General features: G+C 36.0%; 1 protein-coding gene across 3 annotated transcripts in view; it reads left to right on the plus strand.

Annotated features, from left to right (window-relative positions):
- Nucleotides 1–8,006: 8,006 nt before the first annotated feature.
- Nucleotides 8,007–14,347, plus strand: part of LOC107554308 (lysine-specific demethylase 6B-like) — a 30,296-nt gene continuing 23,955 nt past the window's right edge. Inside the window, exons 1-2 of one of the 3 annotated variants that reach the window (XM_016236788.1) lie at nucleotides 8,007–8,205; nucleotides 8,651–8,828. The gene's annotated coding sequence lies outside the window, so the exon portion shown is untranslated. Of the gene's footprint in view, nucleotides 8,206–8,650; nucleotides 8,829–12,615; nucleotides 12,833–14,347 lie in introns of those variants that run through there. The other 2 variants (XM_016236791.1, XM_016236787.1) reach the window with 2 other exon arrangements.

The raw sequence follows: 14,347 nt of genomic DNA on the forward strand, positions 1-14,347 counted from the left end.
CTCTTTTTACATTTCAATATTTATAAACTCATCCCCATCTAAAACCGTTCAGTATTTAGAACATTTACAAGGCTAATCTCCACAATATAGGTGATTCCATGTTTTACTATCCCTGTGGGGACATTTGGTCCACATAATGTAGGCAAAACCTGACCCCCACATACACTAGGGCAGATTAGCACAGTGATTTTTTCCTTTCAAGCAGGGTGGGGTCAACAGGTGCTTCGGCTGCCATATCTAAGCAAACAGGGCGAGCAACAAATCTCTCCAAGAGCTGACAGCTCAAGAAGATCTCAGATGACAAGCCGCTAGAAAGTCACGTACTTCAGTATTCAGACAGTACACTTTAGCACAATTAAACAACGTCAAAATGTTCATATCAACGTCTCAAAATAATCGCACACTTAGTCTCCTCGTGAAACAAGCACATGTGCTAATCTGACACGGCTGACTGCGGCGAGACGCGACAGGATCCTGCAGCTGTTAGGAAGAGAAAGCTTCTGTCTCCGCAGAATCCTATATGAAGAGTCTGACTCACGACTGCCTCCAAAATTTCCCAGAGTTCCCTGAGAATTCGGTTCTGGGGTGAAAATCAATACTAGCACTGTCTGTGTGCATAAATCTCCCACCTCCCTCATCTCTTAAATTCCTTCCACCGTTTTCTGTTTATCTCGGTGTTTGTTTGCTACACTCTTAAAAATAAAGGTGCTTCACGATGCCATAGAAGAACCTTTTTGTCTAAATGGTTCCATAAAGAACCTTTAACATCTGAAGAACCTTTCTGTTTCACAAAAGGTTCTTTGTGGTGAAAAAAGGTTCTTCAGATTACAAAAAGGTAAGAAAGAGATGGTTCTTTAAATAACCTATGACTGAATGGTTCTTTGTGGAACCAAAAATGGTTCTTCTATGGCATCGCTTGAAGAACCTTTTGAAGCACCTTTATTTTTAAGAGTGTACATCTCAGCATGTCTGTCTGCGAGATCCATCGAAGGCATCCATCGTCTCAGACAACACTCCTCGTCCTTCTCATCTTCCTCTTTTCAGCGAGAGGGTTTAAATTTGCTGAGCTTTCAATAATACGGATTTGTCAGACTACTTGAAGACAGCATTTCAAAGGCAGCGGCCACACACACATACGTAGGGATCTATCAGACATTCCCCGTGTGTAACAAGTCTTCTCTGAAAAAAATTCAGGCCTGTATTTAAGAGGGATTAAATCAGTCAGTCAGATCCAAATGGCTACTCTCTGTGTGGAATGCAGACAAATGAGCACCTCAAATAGTTGTAGAAAGAACTCAGCTCACAACCGCAGGGACGAATCCTGCTCAAAATGCTGAGCCAGACGCCAGCCGGACACACTAAAAGGGCAATACGCTTTTGGAGGGACAGAGAAATTGGCTGAGGGACCGCGCCATGCGACATGCTGTGGTTATTTGGCCTCTAATGAGGAGTGATGGTTGACATATCGCTTTCTGCTTCCCTCCAGCGTGTGCTTTAAAAACACTACTCTCAAGGTTGGAGATTCGGAGCGGCAGGTTGCAGATGACCTGTGTGATGCACAAAGTGTAACGGCTAATCTTTTACGGATCTGTCAGTGGAATTGCTGGTTTTCTTCATCGATCTTTGTGCTACTGTAGCTGTGGGATCATTGTGGGATAATGACAGGTTTATATAAGATCACTAGGCTCAGACAGAATCTGAAGCTGGAGTTTTTAGGCATTTGGCTTAGTGACAAATATGGATCCAAGAAGATGAAAGGCAGAAATCTAGATTAAAATAAAAACTCTAAATGAAAACTCTAGTTAAAGATTTAAGTTATATAGCCAATGTTTTCATGTAGGTTTTGTATTTTTTTAAGCATTTATATCAATTTAAACATGATTGTTGTAAAAAAAAAGAAGCAGAATGGCATATGATGTAACAGTTATTTAGATATTAAGATATTTAGTAAATTTCCTACCATAAATATATCAAAACTTAATTTTTGATAAGTAATACGCATTGCTAAGAACTTCATTTGGACAGTTTTAAAGGCGATTTTCTCAATATTAAATTTTTTTTTGCATCCTCAGGTTTCAGATTTTCAAATAGTTGTATCTCGGCCAAATATTGTCCTATCCTAATAAACCACACATCAATGGAAAGCTTATTTATTCAGCTTTGAGAATGAAGTATAAATCTCAATTTCAAAAAAATGACCCTTATGACTGGTTTTGTGGTCAGGGGTCACATATATAACAAGTGCACTGATTTATGTTTGGTAGACATTTCTTAATATTAAAACAAAATTGCTTCTCTACTTATTTTTTAAAATAATATTATTATGCAAATTACTTATGCCAATTTCATTTTTACCTCTTATTTCCAGTTGTATGCACTAGAAAAAAATATCAAAATGACTTTTAATTTAGAAATTGAAAAGTAGTAGAAGTATATTTAAGTAATTGCCCTGTATAAATTACATTTTAGTCTAGTTTTAAATTTAACCCCGTAAAGCCTGATATATGACATAATAGTCCAAATCATTTTTAAAATGGAAAAGTTTCTTGAAACTTTGGAAAAAGCATTAAAAAGAAATCTAAAATAATAATAATAATAATGCATATGTACTTGTGTATGTTTTGTATCATATTTGATACATCAGGCTTTATGGAGCTCATACTCAAAAGGAGAGCACCTCAGTTTTATTAGGCTCAAACTGAGTGATATGTGATTTGGTGCAGATTTTGTTATTTACAGTATATGGGCAAAAAGTCAGTCGAAGAGATTTTTATAACAGTAGCAGACTACTTACAAAACATGCATATACATATCACTCTATATCTCCCAAGAATATGCCTTAGAAAGATGATTAGTTTTATGATCTGTAGTTTTTATTGTGTATTGCATTGCATTATAAACATATAAACAATGACTGAATAAATGATGTATCATTTTTGATACTCACATTTTACCATTTTTTCTAAAAAAAAAATCAAGATAATCAAGTAAACCTAAGTCAGTTCAGTAAATGTTCATATTAAAATACAGCAAAATATGCTTATATGTTTATCACAACTAGAATTATACACTATTACAAAAAGTGTGTTTTCAACAAAGTTTTGATCATGTTGATAGTTCAAAGGCCTTTGAAATGAGTATGTCGAATATGAAACAGTAGGCTTTATAAGGGTTGACTTAATAGATCTGAAAAAGGACTTTCATGTCATTGACCCATTTTTGTGCAGATTTTGTGGAAAAATCTGTGGAATGGATTTAAACATATAATGCCTTATATAGCTACTACACTCGTATTAGTAGGTCAAAGTATTGTTAAATTAATTTCAACTATTTAATAATCACATACAGTAGGAAGCACAGAATGTGCATCATTTTATGATTGACAGGTTGTCAAATTCTGCTTGAAGTAAATCTGTGAGTTCTGTGGGTGCAGATACGTGTGGGTCTAGCGATCACTGTCCAATAAAGATGCTGCAGAAGCTGCTGGAAACAAGTGAGGCCATATTGCCACATCTTGCCCTCAAATCACGACCCTCGGATGTCAGTAAGATGTCTCGTTTGGCTCACATCTAGTCAGGCTCAGAAACTTTCTGTCAGCATGTTGCAGAACAAGGAGAGAGTTTGACCTCAGCCAGCTGTGTCCAAAAAGCTGATGTGAGCCATATGACCAGCGGCAGGAAAAAGCAAAGCTGATGTGCTTTCATAAGAGCTTCATAATTAACAAACATATGGCGCTCCTGTCAAACATTTAGAAATAGAGCATGTTCTGTTTTTTCATGTTCCATCATGCGACTCAGGCTCAGATATTTTCAGCCATTCATTGTGACAGCCTTGTTTATTTTTATAGCAGCTAAGTGTTTTTACTGAGATTTTAATTAGGCTAATCAATTATGCTTTTAATAACAAATTGTGACAATGGAATTCATTAAAAAATAATTTAAAAGGCTCATTCTAAACTATGCACAATACATCTATATTATCACTGTTATATAAATATTATATGATATGATATATGAAACTAAAACTGAAGTTTAAAAAAACTGTTAAAAGAAATTATATAGACATATGTATTTTTTTTAAACTACTAAAAATTATAAAAACATAAAATATTAAAACTTTAATATTTACGTATATTAAAAGTAAATATAAAAATAAAATGTTCATAAAAACAATATAGTAACAGATATGAACTCATGGCCTGAATTTGCTTTACAACTACTTTGACTTTCTGATATTGATATATTTCCTATTTATATTGTAATTTTGAGAGAGATGTATCTCAGGTCTCATACCCCTTTTGTAATTATTCCTGCTAGCAGGTGATCTCACTGGTGGGCAGGATATTCTCATTCTAGAGAGCATTTGATTGGATACAAATTTCTATAGTGCAGGCTGAGTCACTAATATTTTGCTCAGTTTTCCTGGAAGAGAAAGACTGTAAATTTTAACTGCATATGCAAAATGTGAATCAGAAAATTAGAGCATTAAATAGCTATTATATAATACAGTGGCTCTCAGAGAATCTATAATAAAGCCATTATAAAATACATAATGCACAGTAATAAATTTGCAATAAAGCCATAATGAAACATTAATGCAGGGCTATGGGTGACATCCAGTGAAATAACCGTATCCTCACTGGTCTGTTCTCATTTTCAGCCTATAACTGACTTCAGATTTGATTGATGGATGGCATTACACTGGGTCTAAGTGAACTATAATGATCATGTATTTCCTGTTGATGCCAGTAATTATGGCTGGGCCGTAAACACGAAGCGCTCTGTTGTCTTCTCATTATATGCTTTCAAACAATCAAAACCCATTTCTGTTTTATTTTAATGTACATTAGTCTAAAGTTGATAAGCTGAAAATATAGCCTAATATTTTATTGTGAGTCTGCATTTTGGACATTTTGAAATAAACAAACCAAAATAAATAAGCAATCTGTAACCCCAGCAGGGTCAGAGCGAACTGAAGTGTTCAATCTACAATTTTATTTGTGTAAGTGGAATTAGCTTTCAGTGCAATTAAATGGAAGGCACTAATAGACCGACTCTAACCAGGAAAGAGTCATAGCACCCCCTACTGACTGATATGTTCATTACACGTATTTAAATTCGAATAGGATTCTCTCTATGTAAAAATAATCGTAATATTTGTCAATGATGGAAGCCATTTCTAATACTTATATACCAGAGGACAATGCTGTGCATCGTCTTCTTCAAATAAATAACTAAAAAACCTCACAAACATGCATTTAAACCTTGGAATCGTGTCAGCTGAATGTGGTTTCCGGCCTCAAAATGTTCTGTTAGCTAATTAAACAGACTAATGTACAGTACATGACTTGAATGGTGTAGCAAATAGAAGTTAAGTGTGTGATTCATTACTAGGGCTGTTGTTTTGTTTTATGTTGTGTGAGCTGAAGTTTGTGTATATGTGTGTGTGATCGCTCTCATTGGTTCTGAATGTCAAGAGCTTGTGTGTCTTTTGAAGAGGTTCTTTTTCATTTTGTGAAGCCTTGTACTTCTCTTCTTCGTGCTCTACCATGACAACCATACTCAACAAGCAGTGAAGAAAACTCCTAGTGGCCTGATTGAAGCACCCATAAACACTGCAGTAAATATTACTTCTCAGTTTAACATATTTTTAAAAAGGGTCAGAAAGTAGTAGCCCATGGATTTGATCCTTTTGTAGCCTATTTACAATTGGGTTATGTTTAATTTACAGTAGGCCTATAGGCTATTTAATTCACTGTATCAAAGAAGTATTTTTAATTAATTAATTTTAATTTAATTTAAAACCATAATTAGTGGAATGCCACATTCCACACATGTGCTGCCATGATTTTCCCACATTACAAATGTTTATTTTATTGTATTTTGTATATCGTATATTTTATTTTCTTATTTGGTAACACTTTATAATAAGTAAACAGTAATAAAGTATTTAAAAATTAAGTTCTTCATTCATTGTCATCTTAATGAACACATTTTGTATCTTAACCATAAATAGTTATCACTTTAAATGAGGTCACAGGAAGTCGGAAAATGACATTACTTAAGTGCTTTAAAACATCCTTTATTGGACTTTTAATTGCATTTGTATTCAGTGTTTTTTTTTTTACAAATAAATCAAGCTTATCCTCAAAGCTAAACAAAACCACTTAAAAAGTAAATAACATAATGCTCTCAATATGAAATACATACAAATACTCATTAGATCATTATGTTGTTGCTAAAATACAAAATGCAGATATAGAATTAGGGGACACAATATACAGTTTGAACAGTAGAAAATCATCATTTCAATGGAAAGTACCTATAAAATTGTAATTGTAAACATTTTAAAAAACACTGAATACAGATACAATTAATGTCCAATTGGTTTAAAGCTCTCAATTAATGACATTTTCTGTGACCTAATCTAAAGTGAGAACTGTTTATGGTTAATAATTTGTTAACAAGTATTATATAACTGTTTACATATGAGCAAATTAAACAATAACACTTTGTTAATTACAGTAACAATGAACAATGAACTCACTATTTGTATATCTATTAATGTATTAACTGTCGTTTATAAACTATTAACTAGTTTGCAAATGATTTAGTGTTTTGTTACAGCATACTTATTATAAAGTGTTACACGATAGATAGATAGATAGATAGATAGATAGATAGATAGATAGATAGATAGAAAGTGTAACTTTTATACACTTCAATAAAACTGTAAAGAAAAGTACACTCACAGTGTTTATGTATATGTGGAGAACAGAAGCCCACTTGTCTAGTACTCTTTAAAGTGTACCCAGTGTACACACACACAAATGTTTTATGCTATCTTTCACACTTACTAGTGAGCCTTCCTCCACAACTGCCTGCCCACCAATGCAAGGTTGTCTTGTTGCCATAGTTTCCTAGTGGGTGGTCTGCATCCCACTTTTTTTCTTCTTCCTTTGGCCACTTTATTGCACTGTGGAGGATAACACAAGCACACAAGTATACACAAACATTTTTTGAGCTAGTTAGGACAAGCACAAGAACAGGGACTAATTATTGAACCACTCCGACAAGAAAACTTTATTATTGTAACGTAAACCTCTACATTATTGACTTGTCTAAAACTTTAACCTGTTCTGACTGTTCTCGCTTGCTACATCTTTTCTAACTGGTTTGACTTGTCTTTTTCCATATAGTGGATAATCAAATATACTAAAATCTAATAGACTATATATCTGTATAGGGCAGGTTCAACCAAAAATGAAAATTGCTATCCAAGATGAGTTTGTTTCTTCATTGGTAGAGATTTGGAGAAATGTAGCAGTACATAACTTGCTCACCCATGGATCCTCTGCAGTGAATTGGGTGCTGTCAGAATGAGAGTCCAAACAGCTGATAAAAACATCACAATAAACCACAAGAAATCAAATTCTCGATAAAACCTCGTCTAGTCTGAATCAGGAGAGAAAATTCTCAGACCATGCACCAAGCGAAAACTTGTGGATTTTTGTGATGCTTAACATTGAGTTTGAACGCTCTGAAAATTCTGACGGCACCCATCCACTGCAGAGGATCCATTAGTAAGCAAGTGATGTAGCCTAATGCAAAATTTCTCCAAATCTGTACTGATTAAGAAACCAACTCATCTACATCTTGGATGGCCTTAGGGTAAATACATTTTCAGCAAATGTTCATTTTTGGGCAAACTGTTCCTTTAACCCAATAAATTACAGAAAACTGGGCTTTTATGGATCAATTGTAAATGAAAGTTTTTATATAATTGTTTTCTGGAATTGATTTACGCTATTTATTTATTTATTACAAAAACAGCGCGTTGCAGAGAAGTTTGTGCACAAGTAAACTTAAAATAATCTACTAAAATAAATACATAATAATAATAAACTTTCTCTGTAGTGCTGTTCGAGCTCGTGAGCCCAAGTGTCAGTCCATCGCGTGGGATGAATCGCACTGACGTCACTCAGTGACTCAACCGCTCATCCTTGGTCAAAGTAACGCGGCTGTGAGAAACAACTCCTCTAGTCTCGGCTCATCGGTTATTAAGCTCTGGTGGAGGCTACATGTTCATATGGCCGTGTTACAGGTGGAGGAAGACTCTATGGAGCGTTCTTGAAGGAATTTAAACTGCGCAATTCTTCCTCATGAGCTCATTCACACACAGATCGGTTTTCAGCTCATATCACAGGTAAGGTGATGAATATATTTAAATATAGCTGGGTTGCAAACTAATAAATTATGTTACTTAGATGTTACAACAAATAAGATTAGTCCTGCTTCACACTCACTAAATGTGCGTCTCTTTGCTATCTCTAAAAAACACCACTAGATGGCACTATTTGAATACAGAAATGTCTAAGATATTTACATGGGTTGTGTATTATTTGACAAACGTACATTTATTTGTACATTTATTTACACTCATTTCTATTTTGTTTATTTATTTGTTGAATTATGTAGACTGTCTTTATGTTGTATTATTAAAAAATATAACATATATTTGATTGCTAGAGATCTAGCAGCTGTGTTTTGAAAATCTGACATACGTACCTCATGACATCTTGTCACCTTTACAGAAACAAAACATTATGAAAACCTATTCTCTCTCTCTATCTTTCTTGACATCTGCACAGCTGTCCAGCAGCTGGGATTTTTCCTTCACCCCTGCAGTGGGATGGCAAATGATGTCACAAATGCTGATGCATCTGCAACCAGTAGAAAAGGGCCATTGGTACCAGCTTGTGAAGAGCTTCTTCCTGATTGAGCTCAGGGAGATGAACAGCTTGGAGAGCCAATCATCATGGAGAAGAGGTGGGTCTTTTAACTCTCCCCTGACCAATAATCATGGCTTCCTTAGGGTTAAAAGATGATGACACTGACAGAGCATCATATTTCATGTGTGTAGCATGTTCAGACAATGCTGTTGCCAAGCAGAGCTGGTTCACGTTTACGGATTTTCATCTCATTTTTGATTTATAATGCTGGCACGAATTGTTAAAATTATTTAACACATTTCTTATCAGTAAAATATGTGCAGTATGTTAATGAGAGTTGTGTGTGGACTTATAATACGAGAAAAAAATCCCATAGGCATACAATAAAAAGCCATATCTAGAGACCAGATTTATCTATAGCACCCTAGAAATCATCCAGAACAGCCTAGCAACTCCCTGTAACATAGTGGTGTCAACTTTTAAGCAATCACAATCTGGTTGGAATTATAATTCAGAGTCACAGATATGAAGCGTAGCACACCGCCACTCAAAACTAGATGCATCTTTTATGCATCTTTTATGGCTCTGTAGCACCAAAGGAATTCCAATAAGCTATTTCATGCATCACTGCTTAGTGTGACTCTTCTGTATGTCCTTATGCTATCGCGAACACATAAACAGTATTGATTTATGACATCTTCTGGTTTTTCTCTTCGCATGGAGTCAGCGGTCACATATGGTTTATGGATGTCAGAACTCCATGTTTGACTGACTCAAGTGTGTAGTTCTGTTACCATGGTGAGCATGGAATCCAGCTCAGCCAGACAGAGCGTCTGATTGGCTGGCATGCCAACATTGGTATATCATGCAGCCGGCTGACTCGCCCAATGGAGACCGTGCAGCACTGGAGCTGTTGCTATGGCCAGTCAGACAGGAATCTGTCTCATTTCTTATGATCTGTGTGTTTTTTGTGATGCACCATCTCTGTGTGTCCATCAAATTTTGGTTTGTACTCACCCTGAACACTGTCTTCTCTGCTTATTTGATAGGATGGGGATAGGGCAGATGGGGTACGTGGGTGCTATGCACAGAAAGTCACGTAGGCAAGACCCCCCCTCCTTTCAGCCGCTGCCTCACTGCCTCAATAGCTCAGTCTAAGTGTCTCAGTCAGAAGCTGTGGGTCTACCCAGCTGTGACCAGACATCTCCAGGAATGCACAAGCATTTCGAATTCCCCTCTGTTCTTCTATGCTCCTCTCCTCTACTATGTCATCCCGTCCTGTCTTATGCTCTACATTTCTCATCTATTCTCAAATCTCACCATCATATTTTTGCTATAATATAACCTATTGTGTTCTATCATATCCAGTCCATCCATTTCCAACTTTGCTATTCTCTATTCTCAGAGTCTATTCTCATATCTCACAATCATTTATTTTTTTATATTACCTAATCACTTCTCCTCCCCTGTTCCCATTGTTTTTCCTATCCCATCCCATTCTATTCTGTTCTATTCTATTCTATTCTATTCTGTCTTATGGTATCCTTTCCTGTTCTTTCATATCTTGACCTGTCTTGTCCTATTCTATTCTATGCTATTCGATGCTTTTCGTTTTCCTATCCTATCCTGTCCCATCCTATTCATACTCTTTCCTACCCAGTTCTTGCCTTATCTTATTCCATTATATTCTGTTCTTTTCTATTCTATGCTTTTCTTATTCCTATTGCTATCCTATAATGATCCTATTCTATCCCTAGTCCTATTCTATTCTGTTCTGTTCTATTATATCCTGTTCCTATTCTTTCTTCTGTCATATCCTGTTCTGTCTTATCCCATGGGTTCCGGTTTATTCTGATAGAGTCCTATTCTATTCTCATGTCCTATGCTTTTCGTATTCTTGCTGCTATGCTTTCCTGCTATCCTATCTCTATCACATTATATTCTATTCTGTCCTATCGTGCCCTATTCTATTCTGTTCTCATGTCCTATGCTTTTCTTATTCTTACAGCTATGCTATGCTATCCTATCCTGTCATATTCTATTCTATTCTGTCCTATGCTGCCCTGTTATCCTGTTCCTGTTATTTCCTATCATATCCTCCCTAGTAAATAAGTAATATATTTAAAATACATTTATTTCATACTAAGTATAGTTCAAATCTATTAACATATTGACAGATGACTCGAGACTTACTGTTATAAAAATTATAATTAAACTTTACTTGGCATATTACTTGTGCACAATGCACTTTTCTTAATATTAAGTCTAAAATGTGTTTTAATGTCACTTTTGATGAGGACTGTACAATCTTTGAATAATATCAGACTTTAAATGCAAAATATTTAAAGTGTACCTGAAGTATACTTGCAAGTAAACAATAGTTCCACTTAAGCACAATAAAATATACTAAGTATATATTTAATTGTACTTCAGCACTACTTCTGCACAATTAAAGTGCATTAAGTACAAAATTAGTTGTTCCAATTTAGCAGACTTTAAGTATACTAAAAGTACAATTGCAGGACATTTTATTAAGTACATAAATATAAAAATGTATTTGTAGTATATTTATGAATATAAATATTGTATGAATACATTTAAGTATATTTATTTTTCACTACAGCTGCCCTGTCTTTCCTGTTCTTTCTGATCCTGTTCTATTCTATGCTATTCTATTCTAAATTCTATGATATCCGATTCTATTCTATCTTATTCATACTGTTTTCCTATCTTGTCCTATTCTATTCTATTCCATTCCTGTTGTTTCCTATCACATTCTGTCCTGTCCTCTCCTGTCTTATCCTATCCTATCATATCTTGTCTTGTCCTATTCTATTCTGTTCTATTCTATTCTATTTTATTCCTGTTGTTTCCTATCACATTCTGTCCTGTCCTCTCCTGTCTTATCCTATCCTATCATATCTTGTCTTGTCCTATTATATTCTGTTCCATTCTATTCTATCGATATCTTATATGTATTCTGTCATATTCCTATTTTTCTTCTTCTGTCCTGTAATATCCTTTGCATTTCCTATTCTTGTGCCTAATGCTTTTCTGCCCTGACCTATGCTATCCCTATTCTGGCCTATCCCATTCTACTGTCTACTTTTCTTATTTTTCCTATCCTATTGCTTTTTTTTCTTGTGCTCCTCTCACTTATCACTATCATCTATTAGTACCTATCATCTCCTACCACCTCTAATCTTCTGCTGAAATTTTTTTCTTTTACATATCAGGTCACACTTATGATTCTCATGCCATAGGCTTACATTGAACAAGAAACCAAATTCATATTGTTGGGAACACTATATCACAGAGACTTGTGGCATGAGCTTTCTTGATTTGGGTTGGTAAACAAACACCCACAACAACCAAACAACCACCTTAACTACCACAGAACAACACCCTGTCATCGTTATATGTATCAGTTCAGCTCAGAATTGTTAATATGGTATCAGCACAGTTTTTAGCCAATTAAAAACTCTGTAGTAACTGTAGTGACCACATCCACTGCTACATGGAGAGATGGTTACATCAAAATACCATTACAGACTATAATTATCCCATGAGGAATTCCACAATTTCATATTTCTTCAATTAAAACAGATTTAATTGAGCATATAGATATTTTTGAGCCTTTGAAATATACCCGATTCTTTCAGAAAATGGAGTCTTTTGCCACCCTACAGTGAGGTTTAAAAATAGCACACAGTGTGTTGGCCTTGTTCCAAAACACACACATACAAGGCAGACACACTCTCTCTCTCCCACTTCTCCCACCTCCAGGGCTCATATTCGCTGGTATACCTTGACTGACACAGCTTGCTCTCTTCTGATTGGATGAAGTGAGATGACTGACAACTGAGCAGAGTGCAGGAGCAGTAAGCAGTGGCTCCGCCCCCAGGCTGTGCACGTGGATGAGTCTGCTGTGAATATCTGAAAATCAGAGAGAAGAGAGGAGAGGGGAAAGAGGGAGGAGAGAAGTGGGGAACAGAGGCGACAGGATTGACTTGGGAAAGAGAGGAAAGGTTTGGAATTGCTTTGAAGGAAAAACAGGAGAAAGAGGGGAGAGAAAGAGGAGGTGAAAGAAGAGGAGAGGAGGTAAGCCGAAGATTTCAAAGGAAAGACCATCTCTTTTTTTTTTTTAAACATCTCATAATAGTTAGAGGTACATGCATGGGTTTTTATGCGCAAATTAGCATGGGCATGTGTTTCCATATAGGTGAATGTTGTGTATGTGTGCATTACGTGCACACTGATCAGCACTAAAGCAGTCATTCATTATTTTGACAGCAGTGTGTGTGTGTGGTAGCATTACAGATGCATTGCCTCACATCATCGCCGGCAACTGTAGTTACTTGTATCGCTTACACTGGCTCTCTGGTTCCGTGTGATTAAATAAATGCCATCATGAGATTACAATCCCCATGGCATGCTAGTTTTCATATTGTAAGAAGACTGTCATTCAAACGTTGTTTCAAAATGCACAGTTTTTTGAAAACAGCATCATTTGTTATGCATGTCAACTCATAGAGGAAGTATGGCTCTGTAATTACTGTGTTTACTTCAACAATCCACTGTATACTGTAAATGTTTCCAGGAGAAAAAAGCATTGGAAGGCTATTGTTTGCACAGGCCTGCAGGGGCTTTAATGGCACATGTGCCGTGGTTATCTCCACATACTGACCTACATTCACCGGAGCTTTACCACAAGCAGACAACTGTGAGCTGCTAAAATATCCTTCTAAAAATAGAAGCTTAACCCGAGTCATTTGGTAGAGCTGTAATGGATGAAACCGTGATGTCAGTTAAATGAGATCAGTTGTGCCTTGTAACCTTGTAGGCTGAAATTAACCTTCCTGAGTTGAATCCCAGAACAGAGTTCAAACACAGAAACAGGAAGTCTGTAATTGCAGAATTAATCGTTTGTGAGGACAGCTTGGAGACTTGAGTCAGCTGTGTTTTTGGAGACCAAGTTTGTATGTGCTGAAGCTCGAGCAGATTTGTTTTTCCTTGCATAGTTACGAAGTATCTACTGAAACCTTTAAAAGAAGAAAGTTACTACAATTCTTGAAGAGCGTAGTCTAGTGTTAAACCTAAGCAAAAACACCCTGAATATGTAATTATAGCACTCTTAAAACACAAACACAAGCCATCATTTTAAACTCGCATGCATACTATGCACCTTTTACAGCTCAGCAGTAAATTGAAACATTATGTTTGGTTCTGGTTTGGACCTCGGTGGTCCAGCTGTGTGAGTCGCAGTGGTGGTGGTTATTATGGTTTGAGAATGAAGGAAACTTGGTTTTGGAAACATCCTAAAGTTTTGCCAATCCAAGCACTTCACAACCTCATATGGGAATCTGTGGTTCTGAGGAAACTGTCATTACTAGACCACCATCGTTTTGGAGCTCGTCAGCTCCTTGTGTACAGTAGTTCTACCTTGTGTCGTATCTGCTTCATGTATCACATCTGCCTGGACTGGTTTACTGTCAGGCTGCCAAGTAACTAGTATGATCACAAACTTCTGATCTGGAACTTCTTTCAACGGATCTTCACCTGCTAACTCCAGATCTCTAAATTACTCTAATAAGTAATGCCTGATACTTCTGATCT

This window comes from Sinocyclocheilus grahami, unplaced genomic scaffold (genome assembly GCF_001515645.1).
Source record: "Sinocyclocheilus grahami isolate Dianchi unplaced genomic scaffold, SAMN03320097.WGS_v1.1 scaffold497.1, whole genome shotgun sequence".
Lineage (NCBI taxonomy): Eukaryota > Metazoa > Chordata > Actinopteri > Cypriniformes > Cyprinidae > Sinocyclocheilus > Sinocyclocheilus grahami.